Source organism: Python bivittatus, unplaced genomic scaffold, assembly GCF_059951505.1.
Source record: "Python bivittatus isolate LINGU-HERP-01145 unplaced genomic scaffold, Pbiv_v1 ctg000980_np1212, whole genome shotgun sequence".
NCBI classification, from domain to species: Eukaryota; Metazoa; Chordata; class Lepidosauria; order Squamata; family Pythonidae; genus Python; species Python bivittatus.
This window is the reverse complement of record NW_028277125.1, coordinates 31,294,791-31,315,250: the sequence shown is the minus strand read 5'-3', so window position 1 is coordinate 31,315,250 and position 20,460 is coordinate 31,294,791. Positions and strand designations below refer to the sequence as shown.

The following is a 20,460-nucleotide window of genomic DNA, read 5'->3' as shown; positions in this document are numbered from 1 at the left end:
AATAGCTGTGTTTGGTTCTGTTTGTAAAATTGCATTGTCTTATGTTACTATTGGGAGTAGGGTTATTTTTTATTGTGAACATTTTATTGTGTTTCTACATGGTTGTAAACCACCATGAGACTAAAGTATTTGGCAACATAGAAAATTAAATTACTATTATTATTTCAAAGTATCTAGAACATAATCTAACAGGAAATTTCAGAACATTTTGCAGTGAATGTCCACATTGAAGTTCGTCAAAATAATGGTCAGTACCACAAGATTAAATGCAATGAGTTACTCCTAAGAAGGCGCACATCATTCTAATCTCATAAAAATAATGCATCACTAATATAACCCAAAAGCACCATGGATGCTTAACAGGCATGTAGTATTAGAAATAATAGAGTTATTAGTAGTATCAGCTTTCCTATGCATTCAGATAACTTCTCAGTCCTAGGGATTAATACTTCAGGTAAATCTGTACTATTTTCATTTGCACTTAGAAACTATTTTCTGACCAGGTAAATTCCTAGTTTATAGGATTAAAAAAAAAAAAACTTGATTCAACTGGAGATATGAGTGCCATTGCAAGTTTTGCACAGTGGCTGGGGGGCACTTTCTTAAGCAAGATGGGTGGATGGATGGACGGACACACAAACACATACATATATACAATGCATGGTATATTTACTGCAACTCCAGGTTCTTCAAATAACTTAGTTTTTCTCAGCTTTTCCAAGAATCATCATGTGACCACTGAGGTTTCTGTCATCCCATGAAAATTACTATCAGTCTCAGTTTATATGTAATAATTGAACAATCAAACTTATTCATGTCATTTCAGAGTTAGTATCTGTAGGCAAAAATCAGAGGAACTAACCTATACATAAATCCTGAATTCCAGATTCCAGAAAATTATCAGTGATAGTTTGGTGACATAAAAGAAACTCCATACCTGCTCAGAGTCTTATTCTAATTTATTATGTATTTACAATCACAAGCTGAACTGATAGATTTGGCATAATTTCAGTCCTCTATTTATCAGGTTATGTGACACTATTAATTATATTATTCTCTGACATATAAAGAACTTAATTATGAATGAACAGTGTGAGTTTTCTTCCAGAACTACTGTATCAGATGGCCAGGTATGTAAGATGCAATTTAAGAATTCTTGCCAGGAAAAATAAACCTTATATGGAACTTTTTAAGATAGATATCTATCTATCTATCTTAAAAAGTTCCATAAAAGGTTTATTTTCCTATCATAAGATAGATAGACAGACAGACAGACAGACAGACAGACAGATATTACTAAGTATTCAAAAATAAATACTTATAGTTCTCCATTTCCCAGTTCAGTCAAGGCTATAAAACAAGATGTGCAGGATACCACTTACAACTTCTTATCTTGGATTAGTGGAAGCTCTCCTGCTGTTGAAGCTCTCACCTGGACACCCACTAACTTCTTGCACATTGGCACCAAATGGTCAGTATACAGTTGTCCCCTAAAAGATTCAGGCTGGGACACAGGGATGATACTTTAACCTTATTTGAACTGTGATTCTCAAATATTGGGGCCTTTTTAAGATTCTAAATGACCTGGGACCAGAATGTTCATTTGAATACCTCTGACACCACACTTTCTTGTCACAGCATCTTAATATGTATTCACGAGATGTGTTCCTTATCAATTCTTTAAAATGTCTTTATATTGTAAACACAAGAAGGAATAGCAATACGTCTCAATGTGGTCTACATTTAATAATATGTTGAAAGATCTGATGTAGTTCTATATTAATATTCCATAGATCATTTTTCCTTTTCTTCATTTTTAGTTCATTTTAATCACCTTTATCCATTAATTTCTTTTTTAACTGTATAATTACTATTCTATTGTCATTTTTTGTTTGTTATATTTTGATTATTATATTTGACCTTTCTCCCCAAATTAAAAACTCCTGAATCTTGATTTTTTTTTCTACATTGGTTTTTGTCTATTGAAGTCAATAGCCCAATAATCAGATGTGTACACAAAACCTGAAATACCTCTTCCTGTATTTATAATTTCATTTCTATATCAGATGGAAATGATCAATGTGATCTTTTCAAATACTAAAATGTGGATGAACTATCCTTCTTAGGTAAGATCCAGGGCAATTGCTCCATTCTTCTACCTTTAGAAACTTCTTTGTCAAATACTAATGTCCAGGTAAATGCAGACTGCTTGAACTCTTAAAGAAGTTTCCAAATAAGCCAAGGAAGAACTTCATGCTTCCCTTTAAAACATGCATTAAACTAAGCGGCATGCACACATTTAGTTCTTTTTTCCCTTCTTTAGTTCAAATTCTTTCCTTGTCTTTATTAGTGTTTGCTGAGTTTAAGAATGAAAATAAGATTAAAGAAGCAATGAACATAGGCCATGACAGAGAACTAAACATATCAGCTTTGCTGATTGCATCATGAATGCATTTCCTTTTCTCAAGGCTAGGCTACTTTTTGTTGTTTGGAGTTTGATGTGCCAGGAGTAGAAATTGGAAAACACATCAAACCAAATGTTGGGGGTGGGGGGGAGAGCAGGAGACAACACCAAGCATGCATTGTATCTCTGTGATGTGATTACTTATACTATAAACACTGATGCAAATCTAAAACAGGTTGGCTGGAATATGACACAAACCAATGAATGAGAGTGCACTGAATAGTACTAGGGTGCTATTTCAGATAGTACTGTTGAACTAGCTGAGGTGTGTTTTTTTTTCCCCTCCTCCTTAAAGGAATTACAGCCAATTGTCTATTTCCTATTGGATATTATTCAAATCTAAATGGGCCTGAATTATTAAAACCATATAATCTACATATGTAAGTGAATTCTTTAATTTCTTAAAACTACATTATGACTCTGTTCACTGCTAAAAATGTCTCCAGACCAATACATGATATTTGATATATGATGCTGTGGTTTAAAATTTTGGTCTACAATGTTTAGTCTGTGAAACAGCAGTCATCAAGTCACAATTGGCCAGGTATGAACCAGCCCTGTTTTACACATATAATGGGAAAATGTTGGGTTTCCAACCTAATTTCTCCCTGCCCCCTAGAAACTGGCATAGCCTGTACATCCATCATTCTCATTTTTGTGCCCCATTTCCATTTTTTCCTCTCCTCCGGAATGTCAATTTTTTTCCTCAATAATTATTCCTTTTCCTGCAGACATACCAATGCTTACCAATGCTTTCACAATGCTTCTCCTTTCTTCCTGTGAACATTTTCTAGGGAGTGTATTCTCAACCCCTCCAACCCTCCAGGTTAGTCCACAAGTTTTCATTATATTCCTTCCAGGCTACATTCAGTTCAAATACAGAGATGAATTTTTACTCATATTTCCAAATGTATTACCTTTGTATTTTTCGGTGGAGATAGTGTGAGTGAAGAGCTTTTAATTGATTGACCAGGTTAACAAGCAGACAAAACAATCTATTCATTGAAAAATAGCTCTCTGTAATTTCTTCCTAGACTTTCACTCATTTGGCTTAGCTAGCTACCTTCTAAAAAGCTTGTGTTCACAATATATGTAATGTGGGCCTTCTTAGGAGTTACTCATTGCATTTAGTCTTGTGGTATTCACCATTATTTTAACTAATTTCATTGTGGACATTCTTTTTTTTTTTTAATTCATGCTTTTGTGGAGCTTTTGGAGTGGGGGATGTGCTTTCAGACTGAGAGAAATTGAAGGTGTAGAGTTTGTGATAGATCGGATGGTTGAAGGTAGCCACATGGAGGATGGAGGATGATGCTAGATCTGAGGGAAGGCAAGAATGGAAGAGGCAGGAGATTACTGGGTGTGAACACTTGAATTTTATGTTGGGCTATAGGGACAAGCTAGAGTGGCTGCTGCAGCAGCCCTTCCTCAGCTTCTGTATCTCACAACTGGACTAGTTTTGGAGTCCCCCAAGCTAATTTGCTGGGGATGTGGGATCCAGATGGGCTCAAGTTTTCATATTTGTCTCAGATGATCTTGGGACTGAAACATATAAGTGGTCATACATTAGATTGGGCTTTATCTCAGAACATACGAAACATGATCTGAAGATGGAGGATACTGCCATCAGTCCTTTGTTATGGTCAAATCACTATTCAGTCCATGAGCATTGGTGCCTAAATGACCCTTTGGGCTTTTGTGCATTTGTGAAATGGGGGTTGCCCTCCTAAAAAAGTAGGTCCAAGACTTAGAGGTTTCCTGGATTCATATCTCCTACCTGGGCACCAGGTAAAACAAGTGACAAAGAGAACCTTTCCAAGCTTTGACTGGTGTGCCAGCTGTGGGTCTTTTTGGACCAGGAAGTCCTTATATAAACTTAATTAGAAGAGAATATCTGTAACTGTAAAGATGTTACCTAGTTGGGTAATGAAACGTCTGCAAGAAAACAACCAAGCTCAGAAAACCCCAAGGACTCTATAATCTTAATTGCCATGCATTTAGACTATTATAATGCACATTAGATGAGAATGCCTTTGAAGTCACTCACAGGGCTCACAGTCACTCATGCCTTAGTCATCTCTCATTCTGATTATTGTAATACAACTACATTCCTCACATGTGGCCAGAAAATTATTGCACAGTAGCCACTTTTCTAAGCAACTTCACTAGCTGAACTTCTGGATTTCCTAGAAGTGGATTTCCTATGGGATGACCCCCTCAAACTGTGACTAACCCGGACAGTCCAGGGTAGTTGGCAGATATGAGGATTCAATGAAGCTCTACAATTTCTACCAGTTAGGCAATGATATTATAATTCAGGTAAATATATCATAATTAATCTTTCAATGTTCATGTGGTCCAGCAGCCATAATCAATATGGACCTTCTAGGTGCTGTCCTTATTACAACTCATTCCATTACAATTCATATGGGACGGAATTTAAGGATCTGAGCACTTGTTACATATGCTTCTTGAGGAGGCGCTGAATCTCCCATAACAGTTGGTGGTGGTCAAGGGTATATTGTATTATTTTTCATTTTGTAGTCATACTGAATCATAGCATCTAAGAATATGGTAGTATTAAGATAAAAGACACAGAAAGTTAGAATGCTTATTCTGTTCAAGGTAGAAAAACTATTCACCATAGGGAGATAATTTGCAGCAGCTTATCTGAAGCTAAAGTAGATTTATCTATTGATTTATCATATCGGTATACCATATACTCCCTCAAAGCCAGCTTGTGACAGTTAATTAGATTTAAGACTTTGATCTGAGACTCAGAACTGGAGCTTTTTTGTAGAATCTCAGGGTGACAAGCTTAAGAAATCAGTTATTCTAGCATATGTATTGATATAATGGCTTCTAACATAACTTTCAACAGTCATTGGAGAAAAAAATGGGATGGAGGAAGCAAAAGAAAAAGCATATATGTATGTATTTCCTTTCTGCTTGCCTGCCTTCCTTTTTTTTTTTACTTTACTTTCTACATTTTCAAATCCCTTCATCTTTATCATTGACGGCAAGACCATTTTTGGACCTAAGACATATATCATATTAGTTCTTTTCAAGAATTTGCATCCCATGATTCAGCTCAGGATAAGTCTAAATTTTGACTCAGAAGCTGCCTTCTCATATTGCCTTTTTCTCCTGGTTATTGTAGTAAATCCTGCAAGACATTATTCTGACCCTGAATTTTTGTTATCTAGGTTTGTTATATAGACTTTGTCATCTACCAGGCTTTCTCTTTTAATATTAATATGATTTGTATAAACATAGAAAGCTGTAAATAAGGTATCAGCTAGGTCCAAATTACATGATTAGCTGATGTTTATTTATAACTAGGATCAGCAAACCATGAAACAAATTACATGCACGACTAAAAATAAAGAAGGTTGTTCAGTTCAAAGGAGGCACAGGCCTGTGTTTGTGGAAGGAATTGGAGCCTATTGCCACTACCTGAACTTTCAAGTTAGCTGTGATGATAGATTGGTTGATTAGCTTTCTCTGGGTTAATCAGGGCAAGTCTCAGTGGGACAATAACTTTTCTTGTGTTCTGTCAATTCTCTGAATAGATACACAGACAATATTAGATTGTCCAAAGTACTTTAAAAACTACTATTTTTTCATTTGTCTAATGCTGCTTTCCGTTGCACCTTAGTTGTGAAGAACCATCTAAGGTACTGACAATTAAAAGAATAAGAACCATCTATAAGGAACTTTAAGGAATTAAAAGAGTGGGGGCAGAGTAGAGAGAGAATAAAGAAAAATACTCCAAGTGAACACACTGAGTTTGACTCCTGGAACAGGGAGGTTGTATGGCAGTTTAATGATGAAAGATAATATGTAAAAACTAAAATGAAAGGTAAGGAGACAACCGAAAAATATTAGAACTCACAAGGTCTTCACTTTCCTCCCTATGTGATGTGCAAACAGTATCGATGTCATGATGCTACAGGTCAGGAACATGCCTCACAGTAAGAGATTCTCAGGGGAGCAATTTAATTTTACTGGGCCATTGCCTTGCTGTAAATGGACAGAGTGTGAAATCAAAGCAGAGGCCTGTAAGAGAGCCTTGAAAAGAACAGGCTGCTCCAATGTACCATGGCTGTTCATCTGAGACAGCTCAGACAAAATAGCATCAGTGAGAGATGATCTTCTCATGTATAGTTGATACAAAGATCTGTTGGAGCAAAGGGATGTATACCTAAGCATGTTATAACAGCAGCATATACAGCCCTATTTTAGACCAACTTGTGTTAGAAACCTATCAAGGGCTGAACACAGCAAAATCCAATTGTACTGTATTGTATGAATTCAGTCCATTATGGTTTGTGCAATAAATCATGGTTAAATATTTCATGTTAAAATACATTGTATGAACCCCATTGCAGTATTTTACTTCTTACTGAAAAACTGGTCTCTAATCCTTGCACAATAATTGCTCAGTTAAATTTAATACTATATATCTTTAGCTTAGTTGAAGCCCAGTCCCAAGTATGTTAGTGTATATTTAAGTTTGACTGATTTTGTCCTATTTCACATAAATGTTTTTCATGCAATCGAGTCACATACAAGTTTTGTTGGCAAAGTTTTTCAGAAGTGGTTTGCCATTGCCTTCTTTCTAGGACTCAAAGAGAGTGACAGGCCCAAGGTCACCCAGCTAGTTTCATATCTAAGGTAGGACTAGAACTCACGGTTTCCCAGTTTTTAGCCAGGTGTCTTATCAACTACGCCTGGTTTTCATATGCATCTCTATAGAATAACCTAAATATGTAATCATGTTTAAGTTGTAAGACCACTATGTTTATATTCATGTAGATGAAGTCTATATTTCTCTACTGGTAATGGATGGGGAAAGAATAGCATTGTAGATAAACTAAAATCATCCAGTAAAATCTAAGACTACTATATTGGTTTGCTAATTACATCATATCATTTTTATTTATGATTATTATCCTCAGGAATTCAAACAATATGCTACTATCATTTGTATGAAGCAAAAGGATGAGCTGCATATGTAAATCACACTGCTCTTTAAAGAATTTCTTCTCTGTAAATGTAGAAAAAATACTCTCTCTTTACCTATGTAAAAGGAACCTATACATGAGTACTGCAAAACATCAAATATCTGAAGAGGAAGAAGTAATTCAAGACCAATGCGATGCCAGCACACAAGTTTAATTAGGTAATGACTTTGGAAAATAACATTATGAATAGCTTCTCTTTGTTGTTCTACTATTTCTTTCTCCATGTATCAAATTATATGGTGCTCACCAGCGTGGCACATGACTGTAAAATTATGCTGTGGCTCCTGTTAATATACTGAGCACGGGAAAAATCAAAATTGAATTTTGAATTCTGTATAGCTACTAGTGATTTAACTGTTAAGGCCAGATTCTTTAACTCCAGATGCTTTGGATTACAGCTTCTATGAGCTCAGTCAGTATGATGGCTGACCAGGTATAATGGGATTTATAGTACAGAATGTAGCCCGAAGCTGGGAAAGTCTACCAATAAATTTTTGATGGGCTTTCTAGCATCTTTAATTTTACTTAAAAGTACTCAGAGATGATCCAAGTTGGCATGGAGTGGTGTTGATGGAAAGAGTGTTTTCATGACTATCCATTATTTTCCTGTTCTAAATTTTTAGATTCCTCCAGTTAAGCTACTATTGGCTTCAGAACAAAACAAATAAAGTTAAGAGTACCAAATAAGAAAATGTTGGTTCCTTCACCATATTGTTTCTTTATGTACATTATGGAATGTCTCATAACAAGAACAATTTTTAAAGAGATACTAATATTTACTAATATGTTTAGGCTTGTAACAGAAACAATGGGAATATAAAATAAAATGCACCATTAAGTTTCTGAACCTGATTTTTGTTGATGGTGATATAAAATCCTGTATAGTGTCTTCTTCACATTATACGTAAAAGCTTGAAAATGCAATCCAGCTGCATCAATAATTTTTTTAATAAACTTATTTTCACTATACTTTCAAAAAGGAACCAGTCAGGAGAACCATATATAGTACTCACTTTTTAAAAATTAATTCCCATTCACTTTAATAGGGAAAACCTTGCTGGAAACATGATTCTCATTACTACTATTTTATGAGTTATGGAATCAAAATAAATGAATTCCAGAAAGGAAATATTGCCATTTGTAAGTAAATTAGTTTTACTTCTTTAACACAGCACTATTGAAAAACATTTTTTTTTCAATTCAATGAACGCTAAAAAGCTATGTATACTCACGTTTTAATCCATTAATATCAGCTCATTTGGATAACAAAGTATTTGATCTTTTTTTCTAAGTTTAAGAAATGTAAGGCAGGATCTTTTGAATATTTTTTATTAATAATAATATTATATTCCATATAATTGAAGAAATAAATATTCTAGTGCAGAAAATACAAATACTACTTCTATGAAAATAATGAAGCCTGTTGGATCCAACATTGTTGTGACCTGTGCAAAATCACTGAGGTGAGTTGGGCAGCTATACAAATTGAACAAATAAATAAATAAATCATACAGAAGATTTTTTTTTCGAAAATAAGTCATAGCAAAATGACACATTCAACATACAAAATCACACATTCTGCATGTTATTCATTATTGCAGATGTCATCTTGACATAAATAGTCATCTTTAATGCTTGCTGACTGAGAATAAAAATAATTCCAAATACATTTAGAATTCCATTGTATATTTTTGAAGTTTCCCCAATTTATTTCTGTGGATTGTTATTTTTTATTGTGGAATATATGGGACTATATAGATTTTATCTTCTTCTATAAGTCACTAAATATGAATGTTAAAAACTAAATAAAAAGTCGAAGTAGAAGAGAATATGGGTATAAATCTCTAAATATGTTTTTGACCTTCTTCTCTCTCTCTAGCCACCCAGAGTCATTAAGAGTTGGGTGGCATACAAGTTTAATGTATTATTGTTGGTCACACAGTCAGCCAGATGTTTAGACTGGATTTGGCATTTTTATCCACCTATTGAGTCCTTCCTAAGGACCTGGGATAGGAAGACGTTGTTTGGTGGTGTTAAAGGTATCATCGCAGTATAGAAGCTGTTCCAGTAAAGCTGCCTTTTGCAATTGACTGGTGGTGATTTTGTCAATGCCCATGGTCTTCAAGTGGTGCTCCAGATGTTCTGGGATTGCACCCAAGGTGCCTCTAACTACTGGTACTATCTTGCTTTCTTTTGCTACAGTCATTCTACTTTATTTGCAGGTCTTTATATTTTGTGATTTTCTCCAGTGCTTTCTGTTCTATTCTGCTGTCTCCAGGTATTGCAATGTCCACTATCCGGACTTTTTTGTCTTTCTTATCAACAACTGTTAAGTCTGGGATGTTATGTGGCAGGTGATTGTCTGTTTGAATTCTAAAGTCCCAGAGCACTTTAGCTTCTTTATTTTCTATTACTTTGTCTATTTTTGTAGTCCTACCAGTTGTTGTTGTTGTTGTTGTTGCTATTATTATTATTATTATTATTATTATTATTATTTCTTGAATATGCAATTTGCACCATCTTGAAGGTCATTCATTTCCTGTCCCAAAACTAGAGGAAAAATTCCCTTTGACTTTCCATTTTAATCCTTGCAGTTCAAATTTAAAAAAAACATACAGTACCATTTTTCCCAAGCAGGTATGTTGAATTTCAGTTTCCATAATTCACAGCAAATGTTTGTACCTACAGTACAAAACACCTGAAAATGCTGGGTTGGGAATTTTTTACTAGAAGAAATGTTGTTTGTTTATTTCAGTAAGCTCAGCCTTGAATAAACTTGAGTCAAAGCATATTTAATTTTGAAAGAGGGAGTAGAATTTTTTATTGTTGTTATTTGGTTTATCTTTGTGATGTATATCACCCAATCAAGATAAGCATCCTCATGATCCCACAGCGAACAAGCCCTGTTCACATAGCTACAACTAGGTAACTTCTGCTTCACAACTTATAGCACATGACCTCTGCATAATCGAATCTGTAAATATATCTAATATGGAAATACATGTACTTTATTACATTTATGTCTGCTTAGTTTAATTATTACAAGCATTTAAAAACCATTGTTCATCTTCATAGAAAATTCCAAAGAGGGAGGAAGGAAGGAAGGAAGGAAGGAAGGAAGGAAGGAAGGAAGGAAGGAAGGAAGGAAGGAAGGAAGGAAGGAAGGAAGGAAGGAAGGAAGGAAGGAAGGAAATATTGTGATGGCTACAGTAGATAGGAAAAAAAACACAAGCAAACTGATATGTCTGCTGTGCATGGAAAACTGCAAATTGGAGGCTTGCCCTATTTCAAAAGGTAGACCAATCCACAATTGTGGGCACCCCAATGGCAATGTTCTCAGTTCCCCTGTTTTGGAACTTCAGTGACCTGTGGAACAAAAGTAAAGATTTCTTGCACAACACAGAGTCTGAGAGGATGCAGTTTCTCAGCAGCCAAAACAGTCAGAGTAAAATAGAAAGTGTTGTTTCCCTGAATTTACAGAAAATGGACAAACTCATACTCATACTCTGTAAGCACACACTACTGCTTCAAACCAACTCTTATTTATGTATTTATTTGATTTATATTGCTCCTTGCTATTTAATCGAAAGAGCTATCTGGAACTAAAATGTAGAACACAAAACAGAATGTAAAACTATTGCAAAATTAATTAAACCTGCAGAAATAGATGAATTTAGGCTCAGTTCTCTCAAAGGCAAGAGAGTGGAGGTGACGTAGACTCTGAAAGGGTGCATTCCAGTCTGAGATTAATGCAGAAGGCTCCCTCCCTTTATCTTAGATGAACAGGACTCTGGCAGCCAAGTTATTTTTAAAAAGGCCTCTCTTGCAGTTCTTAACATATGGATAGGTTTGTAATAAAAGAGGTAATCTCTCAGACAACCAAGTAATCAACAAGCAGTACAGATTTTTCTGTACAATTCCCTGTACTGTGTACTGATTAGAAACTTAGCTATGTACCATTTAAAACTTCCAGACACTTTTAAAGGGTAGTCCCCACATAGAATAAATTGCAATAGTTAATGCAGGGAAGGCTGTAGCTAAAACAGGCAATAACTGTTGCCAGATGCAACCAGTTCTGCAGAAGATGTTGCTGAAATGCCAGATGCAATTGTGCAAAAGTGGTCCTTCCCACAGACACTATTACTTCAATGACAGCTGAGGGTCAAGGAGCAGTCAGACTGTGGGCCAGGCAACCTCACCCAGAACAGGCTGAATCTCAGTCTTTGAGTCCAGTTTCCAACTGACCAACACTTGTCTGGCAGCAACTGGTCTGCCCTACTGATATGCACAAGGAAACCCGAGACTTTTAAGGTGCATAAAAACTGTTTTAAAGTAAGTTGCTATCTCTTGTTCAATAAAAATCATTTTTGTGATGTGGAAATGATAGAAGCTTCCCAAAACTTCTGGGAAGTTTAAAAAGTAACTTACCTAGGTACATAATTGAGACAGGAAGGAAGGAAGGAAGGAAGGAAGGAAGGAAGGAAGGAAGGAAGGAAGGAAGGAAGGAAGGAAGGAAGGAAGGAAGGAAGGAAGGAAGTTTTAATTTACTAGTAGATATTACCAATATTGTATACCCATGAATAAGATTTTTACTTGGCCCAGTATTTTATTTTATTTTATTTTATTATTTTATTTTTATTAGATTTATATCCCACTTTTATTTTCTACAACTCCAGGTGCTGTACCTAATGCTCTTATTTTTCCTACAACAATGACCCTGTGAGATGGGTTGTGGTGAGACAATTCTGAGGCTACAAACTGAATTTGTTTTATTTCTATTTATTAAGGAGGGTTGCAGGGTTTCTCTTCACCCACTTTCTGCTACCTGTTTGCTCCAGGTGTCTTTTAATATAAAACACATCTTTTTCAGCCAGCATGGTCAGCCCCCAAGAGAGTACTAGGGTGTTCCTCTGGCATCATTCCCATTAAACTCAGTGAGCCTTATTTCTGAATAAATATACATAGAAAGAAAATATACTATGTAAAATCATCATAGTGGAAAACTATTAAGCAGTGAAAAACACAAAGCATAACATTGTTGAGAAAAGAAACAGTCTTATTCCACTAACTAGCAGGCACCAGCTGGCCTCAGAAACAATAGTTTATCAGCAGCAGATCTTACCACAAATATATATCCTCTGATTGAATTACAAAATTAGGGTATGAAGAGAAAGTGGTAGTTGTAGCATATTTGGATTTTAGTAAAGCCTTTGATGCAGGGCTTCATAAAATCTTACTCTTGAAATGAATTCAAATTGGGTTGAACAGGAACACTCATGTGGACCAAAAACTGGCAAGAGGAATCCAAACCAAGGATAATTATAAACAGCAAAACATGAGAGGAAATATCCCAAGGCAAGGACTAGGTCAAGTTAATTTTTTTGGCTGATAGCTTTAAAAGTACAGGATTTTACTAGAAGAAAACTCACACACATTTTTTTTCAGCATGTCAGCAACAGGGAAACAATTCCCACTTGAGTTATTTACTTATTTACTGAGTGGCTAAGTCTTCTTACTATGTAGCCTTTCCATTCTCCTTCCTTCCTTCCTTCCTTCCTTCCTTCCTTCCTTCCTTCCTTCCTTCCTTCCTTCCTTCCTTCCTTCCTTCCTTCCTTCCTTCCTTCCTTCCTTCCTTGTCTTCTGCTGAATCCCAAAAGGCTCTAGGCAGCTAACAATCCCATTCATAATATAAAGCTTTGCTTTAAAAAAAAAGAAAAATAAATAAATAATACAGGGATACAAAAAAAATTTTTTTTTTTAATGAAATAGAAAGTTCCAGCAATTCTGCACTCACAGCTCCACTTCCAACCAAAGCCTCCTCTTTTCCTTTGCTGTACCAAACAGGTGGGTCTTAACAAACTTCCTAAAGCCTAGAATGTATGGAATTGGCTGAATCTCTGCAGGAAGTTCCAAAGTGTAGGGACAACTATTGAGTGAACTTGCCTCCAAGACCCCTTTTAATTGATTGATTGATATGATTTATATAGCTGCCCATCTCACTCAAGTGACTCTGGGCAGCCTTCAAGGATTAAAACACAAAACCTACAACATATAACCCCAAGCACTTAATGATAAACAATAGTCCCATGAAGGACCCCATCAAATGTTAATCACAAAAGGGTGGGACCAAGTAGGAGTTGATTCTTTTCAATTTGGTTGGATGGGCAGATTAATATAGGAAAAGGTGATCTTTGAGGTAGCCTGGTCTGTAGCCATGTGGGGCAATCAGCACTTGAATCACACTCAGAAGCCAATCAACATCCAATACTACTCTCTAAACAGTGAGTATAGCAGGATACACCCATTGCTACCTAGGCATCTGCATTCTGTACCAGCTATAGGTTCACAATATTCTTCAGGGGCATCCCCATGCATAGCACATTACATTAATGCAGGCAGGAGTGGACATGAGGGCATGAGGGCTTCATGATCCAGAAATGGCCATGAACTCCTGGCCATGATGCTCCAGGCCCATCACCTAGGAGTGACATATTGAAATCCCCAAGCATCTCCAGCTTAGGAAATATATAACACCACAGCAACAATACTGAATAGCAGGGAGACCAGTAGAGAAGTAGAAAACCCAACTGCTCTTCTGGGTCCAGGGGCACAAGCAAGGTCTCACATCCAGTTAATGAGGAGTAGTGTCTCTTGATGCCAGGAAAATCTCACTGATGACAACACTTACTCACCACCACACCTTAGGGCTGCAGCTGGTGCCAAACCTGAAACACAGATAGACATATTTCTGATAAGGGACACTCTGCTCCTCATTCACCCAGGTTTTGGTGATGTAAATCAGGTCTGCTTTCTCATTCACTATTAAATTGTGGTTGAAGATAGTTTTATTGCAGGCAAACCTGGCATTTAAAAGCAACCCTGGCTCTTGTCATGAAGGAAGAGAGCTGGAAGACAGAAACAACTGATGATATAGATCATTCCTTTCCTGAGTATGTTCCACTCTCCGCCTCCTGCAATACATTGTATGGCCCATTATAACCAGATTTCTCGTCTCCTACTAATCCCACCTCCTACACTATCCAATCTGGCCTAGAGAGCCCTTCTTCCTCTACTACAGAAACCACAGTGCAAACCACAATTCGGCCAGGTGACTTTGGGCTAATTCAGACCCATAGCCACCTCAACTCACCTTGCTACTATCTACATTGCATAGCACACACCTAGCCCCTACCCCAACTGTTCCCTTTCCACTTCCACTAGAGATAGGGAAGATTCACTGAACCAGGAGCCCAGATTCCAACCCCTGGTTTCACCCAGGATATCACCTACAAGGCCCCATCCAAATTCTAAATTTTATGATGTCAGCCTCACTAGGTAGTCCAGACCAGGAAATCAACTCCACAGGAAGGCTAACATTATTTCATTGATACTGGCTATAACAAAATCTTGCAGGTCAGATTATGTTGTTTCTCCTCCTTCTTATAGTTCAGCAAATTAGGGCACTTACTAACATTATCTGGACATTCTAGACTTTAGAATTTTTTCCTCTTATTGCCTTGGCAATAGAGCTTCCAGATCTCCATCAAGGTCATCTTCCTTATTCTCTATAAATGACATCTCTGAGTTCACATGCAGAGAGCAAGTCTGTTGCATGATGAAATCCAGCAGTTTCAAATTGTGTCAATTGGACCAAACCCCAAGTAACCACACTTCTCCAGAATCTTTCCTGAGTAATCTCAATGAAAGTGAAGGACCCTGTTGAAATGTTCAGTTAGGGAACTAACATTTACAAGCTTTACAGACACCAAGCCAGACCTCCTACCACCATAATTCTTTCTTTGGAAGTCCCACATGCTTTCTATGTGCAAAGAAAAAGAAAAGTAGGGAAGCCACCACAGTAACAACTGCCAATCTGAAGCCACCCGGACCTCCAGAGAAGCTAATCAGAGCTCCCATATTTTGTCTCAGAACAACCTGAATTATCTTGCTTCGCTAAAAATCTTTGATAGTGAAAATGTAAAAAAGTGATTCAACACAAAAGTGTTAGTGAATCATTGCTACATAGAGACATTCCTATTATTTATTTATTTTTCTTGCACTAATATTTTAAGGGATAAGGTTCAGGTGATGCATGCTCACATCTGTATACATAAAAATCAAAAAGTACTGTCTAAACTATGTAGTTACTTAGGCCAAATGATCTAATTGGGAAATTAAAAATCAAAACTGAAAACTTATATTAAAATCTAAATAATAATTTACTCTTTTCTATTATCCTAGGCATATTTTCTTGTTTTCATGTGAACAGCTTTAAAATCTGGAAGCTGGAAATTTAAAAAGCCTGGGTCAAGATTAAATTAACCAATTATAATCCTTTGGAAATCAACAGGACATGTGACTCATGCCTTCCTTATCACATTGATTTAATAGGGTTGAAATGTGATTTACTTAGCCTAGATCTCATTCCAATATCTTTATTTTACATAAAAACAATGGGAAAAGGGGGGGCGGGGCAATGGAGGGTAAGGAAGCAGATAAGCTAAGTTAAATTACTATGTTTAATATGAACTTTTAGTATTGGGCACAAATGGCTTTTTAAAAATCCTCACTCTATTTATGGGCTTAGAAATTGTGAAAATGATTTCTCAAAATTTCTCCAAGGGAAGGAGAAATTCTCCAATGGTTTCTTGAGCATAGGACTCTGCCTTAGAAGTTATAGCACTAATGTTACTGAAAAAGTCCAATTGAAGGAGTTCATCATGGTCATGTCCCTTCATATTTAATAAAAAATGTAGGATGTTGGAAGGTTGCAGGCTGCTAAAGAATGAATGAATGAATGAATGAATGAATGAATGAATGAATGAATGAATGAACAAATCTATCTATCTATCTATCTATCTATCTATCTATCTATCTATCTATCTATCTATCTTACTAGTCCTACATGACACTCCAAGGAAAGGCATGAAATTCACATATACACCCTGACCAACTAATAACTAAAAATATGAAAGATTGCCACATTCCAAACATGAGTTTCCTCAAAATTGTTTTCTGAAAGAATTTCTAAAGCAAATTCTCTTTCCTCAGATTTAATGTGAACTTATAGGGAAAAAAATGCAGAACTTGAGCATTATGAAGTATTTTTACTAGAATGTTCAACTTATATCAGAATTCTTAGGAAAGACTATTTCCAATGCAACTGTAATCCAAATGTATATTGTTATAAATCTATACATATTCTTGAATGCTGTGGAGAAGGACTATGCATTAACTGAATACACAATCAGCTATTTCCCCTTCTGCAAATAAATCCAAACAAAACAAATTTGGGTTGGGGGAAGGCGTATATTTTGTGATTTTCAAAAAAGAGATTTGAGCAGGGTATTAACATGGTTTATATTCAATGTGACTTACAATAAAGAACAAAAGTTTCTCTCCAAAAATGCCTGAACATTATCTCTTATTATCACCATACACAACAATGAAATTATGGGGCAGATCTGTTTTTTTTTATGGGCTCTTTGGCATGCTAATAAACAACATTTTATCACAAAGATCATAAACCTGAACAACTATATCAAATTATATTTAATAATATGTAATCATGCCTAAAACAAAATAGCATTTGGATTTCTAGCAAGCTAAATAATGTTTGGGGCGCATTCCACCTCTGTCAGACATTTTCTGCCTTCTTTGCAATCAGATCTATTGATCAGTTATTAATGCTGAAAAAGAAAGCTCTCAAAACAAACAACGGTTTCCACAAAAGCATTTTCATTAGAGATTATAGAGTTGCTTTAAAGTATTTGCCAGAACTAAAAACAACAGTAGTAATGACTACATACTTAATAGATTCTTAAATCCAAGTCCAAGATATGTTGCCTATAATATGCAGATTGGATGGTGTTACTGGAAGAAAAAAACCACAAGTCATAGAAATCCATGGAAGATTTTACAAGTTCTCTATGCAGGTCTCATGCATATATATACCAATCCAGGTTTGTTCTCCTTTCTGGATATAGTGGGAAACATGCCTACTCATCAGGTAGGATATAACTGTTTCTTTGTCCTTATATCTCGAGTTGTTCAGAAAATGACATCTCTCTTTCATTTTGTAACATAAAACATATCTAAACTACATTATCTCTAAAGAAACAGTATTCCACAAAACAAAATAATTCCCATCTTTGAGATTTTTCTTTCCATTACCTACTTCTATCCAGTGTTGGTTTGGTTTGGTTTTGTTTTTTTCCTTACTGCACTGGATGTCATTGAAGGAGATGTGTGCAGACCTTCCTTTGACATGTAGACGACACAGACAGTCCAGTACAGTTTGCAAAGCATTTTGATTTTAAGGACTTCAAAGAATGCTCTCCTCTTCAAAGTCAAATTTCATCACCACTGGCCGGCTCGTGTTCCACTTCTTGCTTCGATCCTTATCCTCAATGAACTCCTGGTAAGGATCTTTCTTTGAAATGGCTTTTTTGGAGCGAACATAACCGAAAAAGACAGTCAACGCCAGGAAAGAGTAAAATAACATGACAAAGAGAATGAAAAAATAGGCATTGTCATATGGTTTGTATTTTGGTGTTTTCTCCTTTGTAACATTTTTCTCTGTATCCAGGTTTCTTTCCAGACTCTTCAGAACACATTGAAAGATGAGAGATGCTAACGCCGTTTGGTTCATTTTGCTGCTGTCTTCCCCACAGAGCTCCAAATTTGCACTGAAGAAAAGAGGAAGCAGCAAGCATACTGCGCAACTAGGGACCTGATTCCATGCACATTCTGGCCAGTGGGAGTTTTTCGCCTGGGTGGAAGATGTGTTGGTTCCTTGAGTGTTTCCTCTTTTAGCAAGGAATGTGGTGAAGCACTTTAGTGTGTCTTAGTCACCTGATAATATGGCATTTCACAAGATAGGCATTGTTCCAATGTCAAAGGGTAGTATAAATACATATCATTACAATAAGCTGACCTTCATTGTCTTTCTCATACTTAAAACACACACACACGTAGCTAAGAGTCATTTCAATGAGACGGGCAGTGACAAATTTGATAAATAAATAAATAAATAAATAAATAAATAAATAAATAAATAAATAAATAAGGGAACCTAACTGAAGTACTGTACCAGCACTCTAAAACTTGCCATATCAAATTCTGTTGTTTAAAAATTAAAGGTTTTGATGCAACTGAAGTGTTCTGGAAGCTTTTGTCTCAAATATTGAGAGAAATATTGATATAGTTTGCAGATTTCAAAAGCTGATACATGATGGCAATATTCCCCTCCTCTACTCAACTCTACTGTACTCTACCCTACCCTACCCTAACCTTCCCCTTCCCCTTCCCCTTCCTCTCAAATCTATTACATGACTTCAATTTATTCTGTCATATTACCAGAGGGGCAGCTGTTGTAGTCTGCTGCAGAAAACAAGAAGTCTTGCAGCATCTTAAAGGACCAACAAATGTATGGCTTAAATCTTTCTACAGAGAGATTGCTAGTTTTTTAGGATGCCACAGGAGTCTCTGAGATTTCTTTCACATTTAAGCTCTTCACCATACCATACTGTTTCTGCTGTCTACAAAAATGAAGCTTTCTTGGGTGACTTTTCATATGATACATTATTCTTCAGGTTCAGCCCAATTGGGGTTCCTCTGAATCCTATTATTAGTAGGAATACCTTAAATGAAGGAGTGAGTGAAGATCTTCCAAGGTGTGGCAGCTGCCATCTTGAGTACCTGAGTGAAAAAGTGAGATGTAAATATAACAACTTCATAAATATGTAAAGTATGTTCAGGGTGTGCCTAAAGTCAGGCCCCAAAAGCCAATCACAATATCTCCCCCCCCCCTCCCCCAGCAGAAGAAATGTAACTGTACTTAGGAATGTTCAAGGGCCATGCATAAAATGAGTAAAGAAGTGTTTGGAATAAAATGGCAATCAATATATAATAAATTGTCTATAATAAATTGTACATCCTGTATATATAATATAACATTACTGTATGGAAAATCCTCCCTTCAGAAGCCAGAATGGGACCAGCAGTGGTTTCATTCTGGTGCCAAATGAAATCCTAGCTGGTAACCAATACTTTGTATCCTTAGTGATTAAATTCTGGCCTTTCTTTATATAATTTATTTTTAATTCTTTTAAAAATGTTTTCACTTTTTCATTTACTGTCTCACACCCTGAGACCATTTGATACACAGCAGAAGATGATAGATGGTTGATGATGATGATGATGACGACGACGATGATGATGACGATGATGATGTTAGACATAGTGAATCCCAAGTATTGATGGTATTTAACACCTAGTTTGACCTTCGAGACATATTAAGATAACGCCTTGACTGAAACTTATGTTCAGAATGGATGAATGTTAACAATAAAAAATCATGCAAAGCTGATTAAGATGTGGAACAGCAAAGGAAGCATTGTGCATTACAGTATTTCTAAGTTATTTATGAAAGACTTTGTCATAACATTCAGCTGAACCTGAAAAGTCTGATCCTTTTGTTGACCGTGAAAATTCATGGTCATTAGCCACAACCTCTAAACACTGGATCTAGAGATGTGGGGAAAGATAAGGAAGCCATCTTGCCCAGGAGAAGTGTTTGCAAATAGTTCTGAAGAAATGAAACCCCTGACTGTCAGGGACAAGTGGAGTTACATGAAGTATTGAAAGAAAGAGCAAAGGGTTAAGTTGTTTTCTCTGGTGTTGTCACAGGTCATGGCTACTACCACAATAATAGCAAAACATAGGAGGCTGTGGGGATTCTGGATTTCTATTGTGTTTTACAGGCTTAAGTCATTCTAAAGTAAACTGTTTTTTTTTACAAAGGGATGAAACTTTATCTGACTGCAAAGAAAAAAAGAAAAGTTTGGCTGCCACAAATGACAATGCCAGCTGTTTCTTCCTGTGATCTGAATTCTAGGGAGCCAGTCCCAAGACTTTGAAGTGGAGAGCACCTCAGCCAACTAGCACTTTGCCAACCATGTCCTGTTT

General features: G+C 36.2%; 1 protein-coding gene across 7 annotated transcripts in view; it reads right to left on the bottom strand.

Moving 5' to 3' along the window:
- The window catches only part of EPHA4 (EPH receptor A4), a 389,379-nt gene extending 370,524 nt beyond the window's left edge, over window positions 1-18,855 (bottom strand). The window contains exons 1-2 of one of the 7 annotated variants that reach the window (XR_015794499.1): window positions 17,301-18,536; window positions 14,184-14,216 (exon numbers count right to left, since the gene is read on the bottom strand). The gene's annotated coding sequence lies outside the window, so the exon portion shown is untranslated. Of the gene's footprint in view, window positions 1-14,079; window positions 14,217-17,300 lie in introns of all 7 variants that reach the window. The other 6 variants (XR_015794500.1, XR_015794501.1, XM_088132608.1 and 3 more) reach the window with 6 other exon arrangements.
- Between the last annotated feature and the right edge of the window lie 1,605 nt (window positions 18,856-20,460).